The sequence below is a fragment of the Pseudorca crassidens genome, chromosome 13, assembly GCF_039906515.1.
Source record: "Pseudorca crassidens isolate mPseCra1 chromosome 13, mPseCra1.hap1, whole genome shotgun sequence".
Classification (NCBI taxonomy): Eukaryota; Metazoa; Chordata; class Mammalia; order Artiodactyla; family Delphinidae; genus Pseudorca; species Pseudorca crassidens.
The window spans coordinates 24,808,826-24,827,305 of record NC_090308.1 but is presented as its reverse complement, the minus strand read 5'-3'; the positions used below and the strand labels follow the sequence as shown (position 1 = coordinate 24,827,305).

The window sequence follows — 18,480 nt, the reverse complement described above, 5'->3', positions numbered from 1 at the left end:
AGGAGATAATGAAAGTGCATGGATATTTAGTTACAAAGATGTTTACTGTGGCATTGTTTCTCACAATTGAAATGTGAAAAAAAGGTGATTAGATATCGGCAAAGTAAATTATATCTTCATATTATAGAATAGGATGATGTCACTGAAGTAGCATCAGTAAGATGGGAATACATTTTAAAAACAGCATAGAAGAAAAACACATAAAATCTATGTAGTATGAACCATTTTGTGATTTAATATTTATATAGCATTTTTCATCATAAAAGTTTCACATTCATGAAAATAATTTGGAAAACAAAGGTCAAAGAACATAACAATCACCCAAAATTTCACCAACCAGATATATTCACTGTTTATACTTTGATGTATGTTACGTTATGGATAAGAATCCAGTATAAAGAAATGGAATAAAAATATATTCTTTGGGAACCCAAATGTCAAATTCAATTTCAAATCCAAACGTTCACAAGTGAGTAAATCCTGTATGTAAATAGGGTGAATTATGCTATTCCTACCTGAACTTTGAAAAGAGCTAATAACTCAGAAAAGTTAGAGATGCCAACTGGGTATATTTTCCAAATTCTGATCGGGAAACAAATCTGATTGGAAAGAGGTGGGAAAAATGAATAAGGAGGCCACCTCTAACTAACATTTTTTTTTGCGGTACGCGGGCCTCTCATTGTTGCGGCGCAGGCTCAGCGGCCACGGCTCATGGGCCCAGCCGCTCCGCGGCATGTGGGATCCTCCCGGACCGGGGCACGAACCCGCGTCCCCTGCATCGGCAGTAGGACCCCCAACCACTGCGCCACCAGGGAGGCCCCTATAACTAACATTTTTTTTGAACTTTTACCTAAACACCACAGGCCTGAGGTATGAAGGATTTTATGATAAACTGCTGGTTTTGCACAAGTTAAAATTCAAAGCTTGGGTTCTGGAGACTGGCTGCCTAGGGATGAATCACTGCTCCACTACTTACAAACTCTGTGTAATTGGGCAACTTAAGGTCTCTGTCCCTCAGTTTCCTCAGAATAGGGTGATAACTGGCCCCACTTATGGGGTTGTAAGGTGAAATGAGATAATACAATATATGTAAAGCACTTAGAACTGTACCTGGCTCTTAATAAGCACACTGTAAATATTAACTACTGGCTTCGCAAGCATCAGTGAAGCTATGGAAGTACATTTTTTAAACAGCAATCTGAAGCCCTTCACATCATGTGCATTGAATAAATGACTCACTAGGAAGCTGCACAAATTATATCCTCCCCTTTAAGTTTGTTCAGGAGAGCTGTTTAATACCAGCATAAAGACTTATGGCCCCTATCAGAACTAGTAAAGCCAAGAATGATTGCCCTGTGCATAAAGGCTGTGTGTGTAGATACGACATCTAAAAATCAGTACAGGGTTTCTGAGTGGGTTAACTCTCCTCTCTTTCCTGAATTCTTAGTATCGGATTATGACACTGGGCTCAAGACCCTGTTATAATGTTGGCCTATAAAGATATTTGAAGCTTGGTACCCAATCTTCTCAGAACTTAAAATCACTTAAGAGGATGATGTCAAAATACCTAAAAAGGTAACTAAGTAATCCTAGTATATTAGTTTTCTATTGTTGCTGTAACATATTACCACAAACTTAGTCGTTTAAACAATACAGATTTATTATCTTATAGTCTGGGAGGTCAGAAGTCTGCAACAGATCTTACTGGACTAAAATAAAGGTGCCAGCAGGGCTGCAATCCTCCTAGACACTCTTGTTGGAATATCTGTGTCCTTGCCTTTTCCAGCTTCTAGAAGCTACCCACATTCCTTGGCTCATGGCATCCTTCAAAGCCAGCAATGTCAGGCTGAGTCCTCACACTGCATCTTTCTCATTCCCTCTTCTGCCTCTTCCACTTTTAAAGGACTCATGATTACAGCGGGTCCATCTGGCTAATCCAGGATAATCTGCCTACTTTAAGATCTCCTAATTTACAACTTTAGTTCCACCTGCAATCTTAATTCTTCTTTACCATGTAACCTAACATACTCGTAGGTTCTGGGGATTAGGATGTGGACATCGCTGGGAGGCCATTATTCTGCGTTCTGCACCCAGTAAATGATAATTACCAAGTGAGGTAAAGAAATGGTACATGATAAGATTTTAGCAGGGGGTTAAAGTCACTGCAGTTGAGGACAGTCAGTGAAAGCTTAAAGAAAAAGGCAGATCTATTCTGGCCCTTAAAGCACAGTTTTAAAAGTGGAGTGGGAGGGGTCCAAATATGAAAGAAGGAATAAGAACAAAGTCTGGAAAATGTAAGAAATGAAATGGAACGAGGGTACAAAGGATAGAATACTTTGGGTAAAGGAAGGTTCACAAAAGGGGAAAGCACAGTGGCTGGGAACCACCATGACAAGGCCTGAGGAGTTTCATCTTTATTCTTTGTCAAAGTAAACTGACCCCAGAGTGCTTTTTAACGTTACAATGTCTTCACATTGACCACCAGGAGTTAAATGCTTTTTGATGTAATAACATCCTCGTGTAATACCATCAGAAAATCAGTAGTTACAGTTTCTGCCCAAATTAAAATAGGTGGCCAAAAATGTCCCCTCAAATGAATGATAAGAAATTATCAAAATGGGTTTTTTTTTCCATTTTTAACAGATCCACTTATAGAATCAAAACATTTTATTAAAAACAAATGATACCTAATGTTAAATATCTCTCATGTTATATTTTTACTATACAAAATAACATGCAAAAATCTTTTTAAATGTGAAAGGGGCTCTTTTTTTCCCCATAATGTGGCTGCTTGATGCTAAAGGTAATGTTTCAGGTCAGGTTCTCGTATCAGGTGCTGCATCAAGTCTGCTCCTTCATTTTGTTTTCACAAAACAAAATGACATTTCACAAGGTGCATCATAGCAAAGCAAGCACTGCATATGCGATAATATATGAAATAGGCTCTTCCAAAAATCACTGTACATTTTCAATAGTTCACCTCCAGATTGTTAATTTCAGTTTTTACTTTTTTGCAAAATGTATTATGTATACTGATAAAAAAAAATTGTAACTGCACAAAAGGTCAAGAGTGAAAGCCCATTTCCCTACCTCCTACCCTTGAGCCATGTTACTCTAGTTCACCTCCCCAGAGACCACCACTGCTTGCAGTGACTCATGTCCTTGTACAGAGTATCTTTACACCCAAATGGTAGTGAGACAGGAGGGAAGGGGGCAAGGCACAACCTTAAAAGAATGACATTGCCTTTGAGGATACAACACAAACTCCTTAGAACTGATTAGGCCCCAGATGGTGGAAGATTCGACTTCCAGGGGACCTGGAGCATCTTACACTCACTGGAATACATTAGCATATGCTAAACGACACGCCTCATCTATGAAATGAGGCTAAATACCTTCAGAAGACGTAAGAAGACTGTGAACATGAAATGACAAGATACATGTAAAAAGCTGGGAATGGTGCCCAGCGTTGTCGTGAGCGCTCAGTAACTGAGTGCCCCATGGGTTAGAGCAGCGGTCTTCAAAGTGGGCTCAGGCTTACCTGGTTCCAGGCACCTGCCAACCCTCCACCCCACCAATGCCACTTCTCAGAATCGCCAGGAATCCTCCTGCCTCAAGTTCACTTGCAGCCTCCTGTGCCTCCCACGCTCTCCCCCGATGTCTGTGCAGCTCACTCCCTCACTCTGCAGGGTCTTAGCTTCCTGAGCACCCAAGACCTCCCCCTGGTCCCTCCTTGTCCTCTGCTTTGTTTTTCTCCACAACACATCTCACCGTTCCCCGCCCCCACCTCCCACCCCCGCAATAAAATGTGAGCTCTGTGAGAGCAGATATTTTTTGTTTTGTTCACTGATGTGTACCCAGCACCCTGAACAGCACTGGCATACTGCAGGAGCTCAATAAATATTTACTGAATCAATGAACGACTATCTCCCAACATATCCATTCCATTTAGGCACACTGAGACATGAATATTATAATTCTTGCTCTTACAATGTTGCCATGAACATTTTCTTGTCTATTTCCTTGTGCACATGTGCTTCTACTTAGAACTACTGGATCATGAGTTAAGCACATCTTTACTGGATATTGCCAATCAACTCTCCAGGGTGGTACTTACTCATATTCCCACCTGCAGTGTATGAGAATTCTGTTTCACATTCTTCACAACGCTTGACATTATCAGACTCTTCGGTTTTCTGCCAATCTGAGTATGAAATGGTATTTTTAGTTTTAATTTGCATTCACTCCATCACTAGTGAATTTGAGCATCTTTTCATGTGTTTACTGATCATTTTGATTTTCTCCTCTGTGAATTACTGTTCATACCTTTTGCTCATTTTTTTTATATATTCTTTTCATTTTATTTATTTATTTAATTTTGGCTGCGTTGGGTCTTCGTTGCTGAGCGCAGGCTTTCTCTAGTTGTGGCGAGAGGGGGCTACTCTTTGTTGCGGTGCGTGGGCTTCTCATTGTGGTGGCTTCTCTTGTTGCGGAGCACGAGCTCTAGGTGCGTGGCTTTCAGTAGCTGTGGCTCGCGGGCTCTAGAGTGCAGGCTCAGTAGTTGTGGCGCACGGGCTTAGTTGCTTCGCGGCATGTGGGATCTTCCTGGAATAGGGCTCAAACCTGTGTCCCCTGCATTGGCAGGCAGATTCTTAACCACTATGCCACCAGGTAAGTCCTTTAATATATTCTTGATACCAATCTTTTGTCACTTAAATGTACAGTGTGTAACTTCTCCAGTCTCTATTGTCTTTTAACTTTTTAAAAGTGATTTTTGATGTACAGAAGTTGGCATTCCATTTCTTAAAGGCAAATTATTCCATGTTAATAATCTCTTAAAGGTGTTTAGAGTTTTTTTTAAGATTTATTTATTTGTTATTTATTTATTTATTTTTGGCTGCGTCGGGTCTTAGCTGCAGCACGCGGGATCTTTGTTGAGGCACGCGGGGATCTTTTGTCGTTGTGCAAGGGCTTATCTGTAGTTGTGGCATGCAGGTTTTCTCTCTCTAGTTGTGGCGTGCAGGTTCCAGGGCGCACAGGCTCCAGAGCTCATGGGCTCTGTAGTTTGCAGCACGCGGGCTCTAGTTGAGGTGCGCGAGTTGTGGCATGCAGGCTTAGTTGCCCCCCGGCATGTGGGATCTTAGTTCCCTGACCAGGGATTGAACCCGCATCCCCTGCATTGCAAGACAGATTCTTTACCATTGGACCACCAGGGAAGTCCCTAGAGTTTTTCTTACATACATAGAATTAAAAACACATTTTTGAATTCTTTTTTCCCACAGGCATCTATTTTTCAGCAAGATCTATTACTATCTTTTAGAATACCAGTGTTCCATGGCACAGATTTGGGGAGATGCTTCTCTAAGAAAGAGGGAAGGACAGGAGGCTTCTAAGCAAGATAGAGACATGATGGGAACATAGTTTAGGAAGAGAGGCTACTACTTATTGTTCTCTCATTGTTTCACGTGGGAAAGTTTGCCTCTGCCATCTTAAGGTCACAGAGTTGTTCAGAAAATCTTGACTGACTTATACAATGGCTAAATTTATCATTCCATCTGAAAGTCTTGTTTTATCAAAACATTTGACTAGGCTGACATCATTCTGCATGTTACTCTGTCAAGGAGATTCACAGGCCTTGTGGAACTTCTTTTCTGAAATACTATATTGGGAATTCTATATACCTAACTTCATATTTGAAAGGTTTAGTGTAGCTGTAATATTCAGGTTATTCTGAAAGATTTAACCTTCTGGAACTGAAGTGATGGGATGCAGTCAGATGTATTCATTTTAGTTTACCTAAATGCCTGATGATCATCATTTGATCATTAAATGCCTAAACTCCAGCGTGACTGAGGAGACTTTGAGCCCCACGTTCCTTTCCTCAGATTGTCAAGGAAACATTCTAGAGTCCTTATCAGGTTTGATTCTTTAAAGATAGAAACAGTAAGAGGCTACTTCTTGTAACTCAATTCTGATCCCCCTCTTTCTCAATTACAGTCTCAGGTAGACAACGTTGATAATTTAAATGATGTTTAAAGTCTTCATTGTTTCCTATCTCCTACTCTTTTGACTTCTATTCATCTTAACACATTACTAAATTTTAGATTAGGAGTTAATAGTAAGGTTGTCTAGGCACTGTTAGGTGAATAATAAATATAACTTGTAGCAACAAAAACTATGCCATTAAAACATAAACTAATCTAACTTGAATAGAGACTATTACTTTTTCAAATACCATAATTATTAATAATGCTTCAATGAAAAAAATCACCGAATAATTTTTAAGTAATCAAACCAAGACAATTAGTATGAGAAATTACTAAGGACATGAGAGAAAAAACTAAAGACATAATTTTAAAGCATTTATCCCACATGCCACGGAGCAACTAAGCCCATGCACCACAACTACTGAGCCTGTGAGCCACAACTACTGAGCCTGCGTGCCACGACTACTGAAGCCCACGCACCTAGAGCCTGTGCTCCACAAGAGAAGCCACCACAGTGAGAAGCCCGCGCACTGCAAGGAAGAGTAGCCCCCGCTTGCTGCAGCTAGAGAAAAGCCCATGCGCAGCAATGAAGACCCAATGCAACCAAAAATTAAAAAAAAAAAAAAATTACGTAATACTACAGCACTTCTTACCCCAGGAACTTGTCTGGAGTAAGATAATTTCTTACTTACTGGATAATTTCTCTTATCATGCCCTAATGATGATGGCTCTCTTTTTTATCCTATCTTACAACTTGGGGCCCCCTCTTTGTCAGCCTAGATTATATAGTAAGGGAACTCCCATAACTCAAAAGGGGTTAAGTGCTAACTAGGAGGGATGGTGAAGGCCCTGTACGGAACATATGGAAATTCTTAGATGTGAGGGATACTCTATCTAGCAGCACCTTGAGGAAATCTCCCACTGAAAATTTAATAATCTTAGAAGAGTGATGAATTACATTAGACCTCAAAAACATTTTTTCCTTTTTTCAGACCCTATTGAGTCAATCTTGCAAAACTAGAAAACAAAACTAAAAATATTGATATTTACTATGAAAATATAGATTCCTTTTCTTTTTGTATAGCGTTCCCTTCCAGTAACAAATTGAAACAATGACATTTATCATTATGGTTACATAATACATTTATAAGTGACATCAAGATTTAAGAAGAACTAGTATGGGGAAGGGGAGAAAGTCAAGGTTTTATAAGAAAAGGTATAAATAAAATATTGGAGAAGTGTGCAGAAAAAAAAGAAGAAAATTTTTGGCAGCCCTTACTGTTAAGTAAGGCCACAAATAAAAGATGGTATTGACTGAACATTCTTCTTTTTGATCTCGAAATCACAAGTATATCTAATTGTTTTAAAAGGCTGTGATATGTAATGCTTTAATAGCATTACAGCTTAAAGGAACTATCAGGTGATACTCCTTTTCAGAGTTGGTAAAATAAATCCCCAGCCATCATGCCTGTTATTTGAGGAAAACGGCAAGATCCTGTTTACCCTCTTTTGGTCTAGTGTAGATTTCTCTCCTTCCTGGTCTGAAGCTCACACTATTAGAGCCACACCTTTCAATTACATAATGCACACAGGTCATTGGCTCAGAGGATGCAACTGCACCCAGGGATGGTGAAAACCCTTTCTCTCCTTAGCACGGATTCTCTTGTCAGATCATATCCCCTATTTCTTTCAGGCAGTAACTTAGACTCTGGATATTGGAAAATGAATAAGATATAGTCTTTTTCCTTTAGGAGCTCATTGTCTGACAGAAGATAATACACAAATATAATGCAACATGATACATTTTCTACTACAATTGACAGAGGTTGAAAAAAATAAGAAATACATATTCTAATATAATAAATAATAAAGGTTGAAAAGAATAATAATCAGCATTAGCTAGAACGTGAGGAAACAGAGCACTGAAACATGACTGCTAGAAGCTCAAATTAATAATAAGTTTTCTGGAGGGCACTTCAGTATTATGTATCAAAAGCATTTTAAACAACCAACAAAAAGTGAATACAATTTACCTCGGCAGCTCCACAGCTCAGGACTTAACCTAAGGAAATCCTCAGACAAGTTTGCAAAGATGTTTGAACAAATATATAGAGTAGCATTTGTTGCAATAGTGAAAACACTACAGTGTCCAGAAGAGGTGGTGGCTGGGTAAGCAACTTTTGCTACACCCATACAACAGAATATTATTATCACCATTAAGAAGGCTATAGATTTACATGTAGTGAGTAGCAAATATGCATTTGATACATTTTTTGAGTGAAAAGTAGGTTATAAAGCCTAATGTAGATATGATGAAAATGGCATATATCCTCTGTGGCCTTCTTCCCCAAACCTATAACCCCAGTCTAATCAAGAGAAAAACACTAGACAAATTCCAATAGTGAGGCATCCTACAATATCACTGACCAGTACTTCAAAACTGTCAAGGTCATCAAAACAAGAAAAGTCTGAGAAACTCACAACCAAGAGGAGCCTAAAGAGAAACGAGAAATAAGAGTATTGTGGGGTCCTGGATGGGATTCTACAACAGGAAAGGAAGGACACTAGGTTAAAACTAAAGAAATCTGAATAATCTCTCGACTTTAGTTAATAATAATGTATCAACACTGGCTTATTAACTGTAATAAATGTATCACACTAATACAAGTTGTTTACTATGTAGGAGGTGGATATGAGAACTCTATACTAATGTTGCAATTTTCTGTAAATCTTGAAATATTCTAACAAATATATGAATAAAAGTCATATATAAACTATTTTAAAAGTATATATAGTTACAATATATATGCATAGGGAAAAGTGTGGAAGGATATACAGGAAAATGTTAATTATTTTCCAGTCAGGTTTACTGAGGTATAGTTTATATGTACTTTTTTAGTGTGCAGTTTTATTAGTTTCGATAAATATATACAGTCGTGTAACTATCACCACAATCAAGGTATAGAACATTTCCATCAGCCCTAATGCCCTTTGTAGCTCAGCCCCTGGCAACCACTGTTTTCTTTCCCAACAGTTTTTGCCTTTTCCAGAATGCCAAATAAATGGAATCATACAGTATGTAGTCTTTTGATTAAAATTGTCCTTTTTCCCCAGAATGTGGGACTATGGATAATAATTACCTTATTCTTGTTATCTTGCTTATCTATAGCTTTGACTTTTCTATAATAAACATTACTTTTGCAATTAAGAAAAATAAAAGTAAAAAGTAATCGTAATGGATATTACACTAATAAGTGAGGCGATAAAATAATTGGAGTACATATGAGGAAATTTTTGCTTAAGATATTTACGTTGCAGGATTATTTTACTAAAGAGTTAATTTTGTATTTTTTTTTTGTTTGTTTGTTTTTGCGGTACGTGGGCCTCTCACTGTTGTGGCCTCTCCCGTTGCGGAGCACAGGCTCCGGACGCGCAGGCTCAGCGGCCATGGCTCACGGTCCCAGCCGCTCCGCGGCATGTGGGATCTTCCCGGACCCGGGCACGAACCCGTGTCCCCTGCATCGGCAGGCGGACTCTCAACCACTGCGCCACCAGGGAAGCCCCTAAAGAGTTAATTTTGAGTAGCAACAAAGTTGAGAGGTGGGCTCTAGAATTAGCTAGAGCTAGGTAAAAATCCCCGCTGTGCTACTGACTAGTCGTGTGACTTTGGGTAGGCTGTTTAATATCTTTTATCCTCAACATCCTTATTTTAAAAATAGGGTTAAAACAGTATCTGTCTCATAAGGTTGTTAAAAGGATTAGATGAGACTGCATGTAAATTTGTGCATAATACATTCTAAAGTTATTTGTATTGTTTGACTACTGTCATTCTCACAATGATATTATCACTATCACTGTTGTGCTCTTGAGAGGTATTCAGATATGGAAAGGCGTTCCAGGCCAAGGGAACAGAATGTGTGAGAACAGAGTTATGGAAGTGCCTCCAAGGACGGAGAATGGCAGGCAGGGACAGAGGAAAGGGGTGTGGATATCCTAGAGCCAGGTCCAGAAGGCCCTGCTCGCCCAGGCCGGGGAGTCTGTTCCTTATCCTTAGGTCTGTGGACAGAAGCTGTCTTGTTTAGCCATGTATATATGTGTGTGTGTGTGTGTATGAGCATATATATGTTATCATATATCTTACATGTATTATATATATTTTTTAAATAGTCTTTTTTATAGTAGCTTCACCTTTTATGCCATGTTAGTCGCTCCTTTCCCCCCTCCCTCCCCATGCTCCCAAAGCATTCCATTGCTCTCTCTCTGTTACTGCACTATATATAAAGTGGCACTATAATCACTTGTTTACAATCCTGCACCTCCAGTTAGACAGGAGCTCCTGCAGACTCTGTCTCCTGACTCACACTATGTTCCAAAGAGGTAGAAAATCCTTAATAAATATTTAGTGAATGAATAGCTACACTTTCACATGACAAAGCAGAAAGAAACCCCGAGAGGAAGCAATCCGTGGCAGATATGTTTCTATAAGGAGAAAACGAAGAAACCAAGAACTGAATGATTAGAAGGAGAAAGGGGATGAAAGGAAAGACAGACCTAAAGCTCTGGCAGATGCAGTGGTGGGGGTCTCTCCAGCCAAGGTCACCTGACAGTTTTGACTAGAATAACCTGGGTAGCTATCATATTAATCAATCCTAATATACTAGTATATCTAGAAAGTGCAAGCTCTGCATATGTCAATATGGAACAAAATCTAAGATACATTGTTAAGTGAAAAGAGAAAGTGGCAGAACAATGTGCATATCCTAAGCATGTGTGAATACATGTGTGTATATATACACATACATTCATATATTGTCCACATGTGAGATGAGACCACTAACCAGGCTGTCTGGAAGAGAGAGTTCCTTTTCATCATAAAACTTTTATTACCTTTTACTAGACTATCACATACATGTATGGATACACTCAAAATTTATTTTTAAAGGGATCTATAAAGTAAAATTTTAGATTATATTTCTAAGTGAACTTTTAAAAAAGGAAGCCATATGCAAGCAAGGAAAAAAGGTCTGGAATGAGATACATGGAAATGCGAATGGCGTAGCCATTGTCTGGTATTTCTAATCTTCTCCTTCTTTAGTCTTTTCTGTCTTGATTTCCTAATTTTGCCAGTTCCTGTTTTCCCAAGGCTCAGTCCTTAGGAGTTTTCTCTCTGCGTTTGCTTGGTGATCTCATCAGGTCTCACGGCTGTAGATGCTAGCTATGTGCTGAACAAATTTATACATCCGGGCTGGATCAGAGCTCCAGACTTAAGCATACAATCGTTTACTCAGCATCTCCACCTGAATGCCTAAAACATCACCTTGAACACAACATATCTCAAAATGAACTTCCTGCCCTCCCTGGCTTCCAACACACAAGTCTTGCCATCTTAGTCTATGGCAAATCCTTCCTTGCAGTTGCTCGGGCCAAAAACTTGGGAGTGATTCTTGACATCTTCCCACACCCCGTATCCAATCTCTCAGCAAACCTTGTTACTTTCACCTTCAAAATGGATCTAGGTTTTGACCCCTTCTAACTTCCTTCCCAGCTGCCACCCTGGTCCAGACACCATCATCTCTCACGTGGATCACCTCAATGGTCTCCAAATTGGTCTCCCTGCTCCTCCCCTCTACTCCCACAGTCTATTCCCAACAGCAGCCTGAGGTAGTGATCTATCAAAACGGAGGCTTGATCATGTTACTGCTCTGCTCAAAACTCTCCAGATGCTTCCATTTCTCAAAGGGAAAAAATCCTAAACCCTAAACATGGCGCACCAGGCCCCACATAATCTGCCACTTCTTCCCACCCTCCCACCCACGCAGCCTTAGCTCTCCCACCTCCCCACTTCTTGCCCTTCCCCGTGCTCAGCCCTCTCAAGCCAGCTTGCCCCCCTTACTGGTCTTTACACACCAAGCATGCCCCCACCTTCTGCCACTGCACTGGTCCTTGCTCTGCTCTTACCCCAGATGTTCTCATGACTCACCCCCTCCCTTTCTTCAAGTCTTTGCTCACAACTCACCTGCTCAATTCGGCCTTCCCGTACACAGCTCCCTATCTAAAACTGCAACGGCCACCCACAACCCTATTCCCCTTTCCCAAGTCTATTTTCCCCATAATACTTATCCTTTCTATTCTATAGAAGTGATTTCGTTATTATGGTTATTCGTACAATCTGCCATGCTTACATTTGAATACCAGCTCCATGAGAATGGGGATTTTTGTCTGTACTGTTCTCTGAGCCTAGAAAAATATCTGACACCTAGTAGATGCTCAGTAAACACATGTTGAATGCATAGGCTTGTATTACTTGTGTAATAAAGAATAGTTTAAAAATAAAAGTTACTATAACGAATGAAGGCTACAAGTGTCTATTTATTCATAATTTGAGAGCTTTTTGGAATGTTTATAAACAGTATATTTTGCTCTAGAAAACCTTTCCATTTTTGCTATCTTAGGAAAAAAAATATTTCTGGGTTTTATTTATTTTTTTCCTATTTATCAGGACTGAAGTAGAAAAAGGCTTTATTTTATTTTCACTATAGGGGAAAAAAAGTAATCCATTTTATTTCAGTGGTTGCATTTTCTACTGAAGGCAATACTGCAAAGGAAAGAGCAACAGTCATTAGGATTAAACGACAGGGTTTAATCCTATCTCCACCTCTGTACTCACACTTACGTGCTTTTTTTTTTTTTTTTTGGTGCTATGCGAGCCTCTCACTGTCGTGGCCTCTCCCGTTGCGGAGCACAGGCTCCAGACGCGCAGGCTCAGCGGCCATGGCTCACGGACCCAGCTGCTCCGCAGCATGTGGGATCTTCCCGGACCGGGGCATGAACCCGTGTCCCCTGCATCGGCAGGCGGACTCTCAACCACTGCGCCACCAGGGAAGCCCTCATTCACGTACTTTTGAACAAGGACCTTAACCCCTCTGAGCCTCCTTTTCCATATCTGTAAAATGGGAAAGATACCTTCCTCATAGAGTTATGAAGATTAAATGGGGTGAGAGCTAATATTTGCTGGGTGCTTATATCACAAGGTGGGTAATATCATGCCTGTTTTCCCAGCTTAGGAAACAGAGGCCAAAGGTTATCCAACTAGCCAGGTAGCAAGGTCAGAAGGCTGTTCCCCAAAGAGTAAGTCCAGGATTCTTTTCCCTCCTGCCTCCTACCTCTTATCTCTTTGGGAGAGGGTAAAGGGTGGACAGAGTGTCTAAAGACGACTAAGTGGGGTTTGGAGTCTGACTCTTCCTTCAGCACATGAGGGACTGTGCCTTGAGCAACGGCCTTCAGGAAGTGCACCATTGCCACAACTGGGTCATGCATGACCTACCTCAGGTATCACAAATCTGAGCGAGTTAGATTGAACTAGCAACAGTTTGGGGCAATATCTCTTCCACTTCCCATTTCCTTTTCCGGTAGTTAATTAACAAAGTCAAATTCTTCTCCTTTTGATTTTTCTTTTCAGGTCTCAACTCAGTTATTCCACCCCAGAAATTTCTTTCTCATACCTACACACATGTGCCCCTTAATCTTCTTCCACCTTTTATTAACTCTTATCCAGTTACCTCAGGTAAATCTTTCTTCCTCTTTCTGACATTCTTTTTTTGCATCTATAAACTCCAAAACAGCTCCATTCTGGTTGGTAAGCACAAAAGGAGCACTCAAAATACACCTAAATTAAGGAAGAGACCAGCCCTTCACTTTGAACTGTTCTAGGCTCAGTGAACAATACGGTGTACTACCCTAGACAGTGATCAGATGTCCCCTTCAGAATCTTCTCCCACAATTCACTGAACTCTGTATTTACACCAACGCAGCTGTGATGTACAGGGCTTAATGCAGCTGTGGGCGGGCCCAAGTCCCAGTTCAACTACTCGGTAGCTGTGTGACTTTGGGCAGCTATTTAACCCTTGCCCGACTTTTGTGGGATCATAACAAAATCTACCACCTAGGATAACTATGAGGATTAAACGGGTTAATTCATTTAAATCACTTAGAATGACTTCTGGGACAGAGCAAGAGCCAAAGAGATTACTGAGATTTCCTCAAACACGAATATTCAATGTTTTAAAACCTTTTTTCTGGGCTTCCCTGGTGGTGCAGTGGTTGAGGGTCCGCCTGCAGATGCAGGGGATGTGGGTTCGTGCCCCGGTCCGGGAAGATCCCACATGCCATGGAGTGGCTGGGCCCATGAGCCATGGCCGCTGAGCCTGCGCGTCCGGAGCCTGTGCTCCGCAACGGGAGAGGCCACAACAGTGAGAGGCCCGCGTACCGCAAAAAAAAAAAAAAAAAAAAAATCAAAACCTTTTTTCTTTCTTACTCTTTAAAATACTATTATTATAACTACCTTTTAAAAACCTGTTTTTAATTTAAAATACAGTGGTTCAGTCACATAATTAAATACACTTTTACTAGGTAACCTGAAGAGCTACCATTCATAATATTGTTTCTATGGAAAGCTTTTTTTTTTTTTTAATATTTATTTATTTATTTTTGGCTGCATGGGTCTTAGTTGCAGCACGCAGGCTCTTTGTTACGGCGGCGTGCAGGCTCCTCTCTAGTTGTGCAGCGCAGGCTCCAGAGCACGTGGGTTCTATTGTTGCAGGCGCGCGCAGGCTTAGTTGCCCCGAGGCATGTGGGATCTTAGTTCCCCGACCGATAGAACCCATCCTTGCATTGGAAGGTGGATTCTTAATCACTGGACCACCAGAGAAGTCCCTGGAAAGCTTATTTTAAATTCAGAAATGTTTATAAATGACATTATGAAGCACATTTTATCTAGAAGATAGGGAATGCTTATATTAAAAATGCAAATGTACATAGAACTATAACATATGATTTAATTTACCAGAAAATTCTTTACTTTCTTGAAATAGGATTTATTTCATAAGCAATTCGCCTATTTCTGTTGTCATAGCTGTTATGGATCAGGTACCTCTGAAAAGTATAAATCAGAGGTGACGGAGTCTAGAATCTCATTCATGGTTTGGCTTTTGCAACCAGACTCACAAGTGCTATAAAACACTGTGTTTGTATAAAATCACCGCTTTAGGCTATACCATCTGCACTTGCTTGAGAGGTCAGTTTCCTGAAGATAAGTTACTCAGCTGGGGAACTCTGATCTGCACGGGTAGAGTACAAAGAACGGTAAAGTTAGACTTACAGCGAGGAAGCCGACCCTACCAAGCTACTTCCCTTTCATCTCTCCAAATAAGGAAACAGCACTGGGCCCTGCAGACCTGGGAGAGTTCTGCTTATTTTGTAATTAACGACGACAACAAAATGTTGTTGGTAAGATGGCAAGATTTAGCAAAGCAAAATATAGGATGACTAGTTAGATTTGATTTTCAGATAAATCAGTACTTTTTTAGTCCCCACTATTGCATGGGATATACTTATATGAATAAAGTATTCTTTATCTAGAATTCAAGTTTTACTGACCATCCTGTATTCAATCTGGTCAACTTGTTTGTTGGTAGATGAATTATTTCTAGACATATTACTGCCCCCCCCCACATTCCATACTTTAAAGAAATACATGTGTTTTGTAAGCAAAGTACACCAATTTGTATTTACCTTCAAAGTTTTGGAAATTAGAAAACTTGAATTAGAGAATGACCGGTAATTCTCATTTGTGTTGAAACTGGAGAAGAAATCTATAATCTCATGTAAGTACATTTTATTTCTTATTTTTGCTCAGTACAATTACAGAAGTAAGCTACAGAATTCTTTAATTCATTTATTGTTATTTTTTCCCCCCCTCAAATGTTAAATGCAATCTGGTCTCAAACAATTTAATATGAGATAATACTGCCACCTGGCGGCCAGAGGTAGGTATGACTAAGAATCCTTGTAATTTCTATGAATTAGTCATCTGAGTTATGGTGACACTTGATTAAATTAATAATGCCATTCTGCTACTCGCCATCATATAAGTCTAGTTTTCTCCTGATTTATTCACTCATTTTATGAACATTTTCTAGGTTTTTACTGTATGACAGACACTATGCTAGACCTTGGGAATATAAAGTTGTGTAAGATATAGTTCCTTCAGGTAGGTAACAGACTAGTGGGAGAGACCAGCAGATTACCAGGTGTCATCCCAGGTACCCTTGCCCTTTAAGGTTAAAATGAAATTAATATAAACCTCCAATCTTCAGATGGTGGAAAATTCAGGTCTCTCCCTCTTTCTAAGATTGTAGGGGACACTGTGGCTTGTAATTTTCTCGTTCACCTTGGACTCTTAGCTCCTGCTTCATCTGACATAGTTTAGTTTATGGATTACTTTACTATTCCATACATACTGCCCTTGTTCTCCAAATCTCCTAAAGATGTAGAATACAAAGCTTTTCCTTTGATTTCCATAATGACTAATTTACACAAAGCCTTGAGCTTGCAGCGGATTTATTTTGATGTTTGGAAGCATCGAGAACGTGTGTGTGTGTGTGTGTGTGTGTGTGTAATTACAGCCACACTAACAGTTACAGTTGGATAACAGCCCTCGTTGCTCTTCTTCTTCCCACCATTTTGTCCCTCCGTTCCCCCTCTGCTCCCCACTTTTTTGCTAACTATGAGCAACATTTCTCAATCCACACCCTCTGCCACCGAGAACAATTTCCCCCACTTTATCATACAGAGCAATTCGCCTTTGTCAACCTCATATCCCCAAACTCAGCCTCCCGTTCACCTGTACGTATTCAATTCTCATTACTGTATTACGACACACATGGGCCATCTACCTAGAGTCTCATCCCTTTTCTTGCCCCAATGTAAACATTTATTTCCCCATTGATAGGAATTATGGCAACTCAAAAGACAGAGTGGTAGCAGCTTAGGATTTAGGTAACGTTTCAAAATTTCTTCGTTAAATAGAGATATAAATAGTGTTATGGGAGCCATTCCTACTCTTTACTCCCTCCCGCCCGCCCTCCCTCTTCTCTCGCTCCTCCCTCCTTCCTCCCTCCTTCCTCCCCTGCATCTCGTACTGCTATTCTGTAAGCTATTCCAACAGGTATTTCTTAGCAATCTTGTGATGCTTCATGATAATACTGCTACTTAATTAAAGCTCAACAAAAAGAAATAAAACTGATGGAAGGCTTGTAATGCAGTGTAGCTAATTTGCTGGTCCCGGTATACTTTGTTTTTCGGTTAAGCCTACAGTAAGCCTTCTTCTAAAGGTGGAGTGTCCCTCTGACAAGAACTTAGAGAAAGGATGAATTGTCCTCGTATCTTGCTGACAGCCATCCCCTAAACCTGTTAACTACTTCTGCCCTTAAAAAGGAAGTGTGAATACGAAATTATATTAAAACATTAATTTTGTAGAATCACAAACCGAAACTATACCAAATATTAAGTTTTTAAAATAATCACCCGGGGAACAATTTCCCTAAGCTTCAGGATTAGTTCCTTCATTAGATCCCTTGGTATGAAGGCTTGGGAAACAAAACACAAACTGCCCAGCTAAAAAAAGAGCCCTTGCCTGGGGATTAGTGACATCATCTGATTGGCATTATGACTGGGCCTACATCTATGGACTTTGGGGTTTAAAGAAGAATTATGTGAAACACTTTACTTTCAGAAATAAAATCAGAGAACTTCATTCATTCATAACGCATACATTTATTGAGCACCTACCTTATGTCATGTTCTATGTAATGCACAATGCAATGTGCTTAAGATACAAAAATCAAATAAAAAATAATATCTGCCCTCAAGGAACTTAAAGCCTATTGAGGGAGACAGATTAATCAAAGACCATATATGTGAGAATTCTGTAAATGTCTAAGTCTGTAACTTGTCAGATCAGTTGTTTACCCCCTTGTTTGCATTTCCAAAGCCATCAGCAGTAAAATACTTACAATTTTAAGGGTCCCTGTGTTTATTTTGGGACCCTTCACTAATGCTTAAGATGTACATCTTAGAGTAGACCAGAATCCACACCACCACACTGACTGGCATTCTTTCAGTTCCATGAATATGGCAAGCTCATTTCTGCTTTAAGGCTTGTTTACTAGCTGTTTCCTGAGTCAGGCATGCAAAGAAGCATTGATTCTGATCCATCTTGGCCTAGGCATTCTGGTATAGGAGGAAAAGGAGATGTAGGAACCCTTGGAAATGATAGATAGGCTTCCAAGTTAAAAAATCAAAACCTAAAAATCTCTTCCCTAAAAGAACCACAAGGGACAATAAGGCGTGACTCTTTTCCAGGCACTGAGGTAGAATAGCCATTTGCTTTGGGTTGAGATACCTTTCATCTCCTTTAGAGTGTAACCTCCAGGGGAAAGACATTGCCAGTTTGCAGCTCAACAAATGAAGATGTACAACAGTGGCTTCCAAACCCATTCATCACCTAAGGACGTCACAGAAAAATATTCCTGATTTAATAAAATGTAAAAAAAAATTATGACACTTATGATGCTATTGGAAATTTGAACACTGCATATTTGAAAATATTAAGCAATTAGTGTTGTGTTAGGAATAATAGTGATATTATGGTAAA

At 39.9% G+C, this 18,480-nt stretch overlaps 1 long non-coding RNA gene across 3 annotated transcripts in view; it reads right to left on the bottom strand.

Annotated features, from left to right (window-relative positions):
* Window positions 1-18,480, bottom strand: part of LOC137204495 (uncharacterized) — a 52,732-nt gene that overhangs the window by 31,931 nt on the left and 2,321 nt on the right. The window contains exons 2-3 of one of the 3 annotated variants that reach the window (XR_010933661.1): window positions 18,229-18,330; window positions 4,118-4,204 (exon numbers count right to left, since the gene is read on the bottom strand). This is a non-coding gene — a long non-coding RNA (uncharacterized lncRNA). Of the gene's footprint in view, window positions 1-4,113; window positions 4,205-18,228; window positions 18,331-18,480 lie in introns of all 3 variants that reach the window. The other 2 variants (XR_010933659.1, XR_010933660.1) reach the window with 2 other exon arrangements.